This window comes from Acinonyx jubatus, chromosome X (genome assembly GCF_027475565.1).
Source record: "Acinonyx jubatus isolate Ajub_Pintada_27869175 chromosome X, VMU_Ajub_asm_v1.0, whole genome shotgun sequence".
In the NCBI taxonomy this organism is placed as follows: Eukaryota; Metazoa; Chordata; class Mammalia; order Carnivora; family Felidae; genus Acinonyx; species Acinonyx jubatus.
In genome coordinates this window covers 93,109,333-93,110,080 of record NC_069389.1, presented here as the reverse complement: position 1 = coordinate 93,110,080, position 748 = coordinate 93,109,333, and the positions used below count along the sequence as shown (strand labels likewise).

General features: G+C 47.3%; 1 non-coding gene across 1 annotated transcript; it reads left to right on the top strand.

The window, feature by feature from the left end:
- The first annotated feature begins 310 nt into the window (after positions 1–310).
- On the top strand, positions 311–383 carry TRNAK-UUU (transfer RNA lysine (anticodon UUU)). The gene has a single exon. It is a non-coding gene; the product is annotated as a tRNA-Lys (tRNA).
- The last annotated feature ends 365 nt before the right edge of the window (positions 384–748 follow it).

The following is a 748-nucleotide window of genomic DNA, read 5'->3' as shown; positions in this document are numbered from 1 at the left end:
TACCACTCTTGCCTGCCTTCCTCCACTCCAGCCACACTGACCCAAAAGGCAAACTCACCCACGTACTCCTGCCTCAGATCTTCAAACCTTCTGTTCTTTTCTCTTGGGAAGCTCTTTGAACAGATAGACGTACGGCTTGTGTTCTGACAACAAAGGGCTACAGACTTGCTCAGATTAAGACTGCTATTTGATGCCGATATTCTGCATGCAAGAATGGGAGTGGGCAGAATCGCCCAATCTATAGGTGGACAGCAATTACATTTTCAGTTCTTTGGTGCCTCGAAGTTACAAATATGTCCTAAAATGGGGCGCCTGGCTGGCTCAGTCGGTAGAGCGTGCGACCTTTGATCTCAGGGTCGTGAGTTCAAGCCCCGCGTTGGGCAGAGAGCTTACTTCAACAACAACAACAACAACAACAACAAATATGTCATAAAATACAGAACACATCTACAGACCTAGGCTAGTCACTTGAGCAAGCTCTCCGAGGTTTCTCTGCGAAAACCGTCTTCCTCTATGGTGAGTGGTCCTTTATTCCAATAACTGCTTTTTGTCTCTTTCTTGTGATGTGGGTAGCTTGGGACAAAGGGGAACTTTGGGTGGAGGTATCCTGTGGCGCTGAGAGTGACCTGAGATGGTAATTTCTTCTGGCAGATTCATCCCCCATCATCTCCTTAGGGACTCTGCAAAAATGCCACTTTATTGGAGGTCTCCCCTAGTCCCCCTTTCTAAAAACAGCTCCTACTCTCTA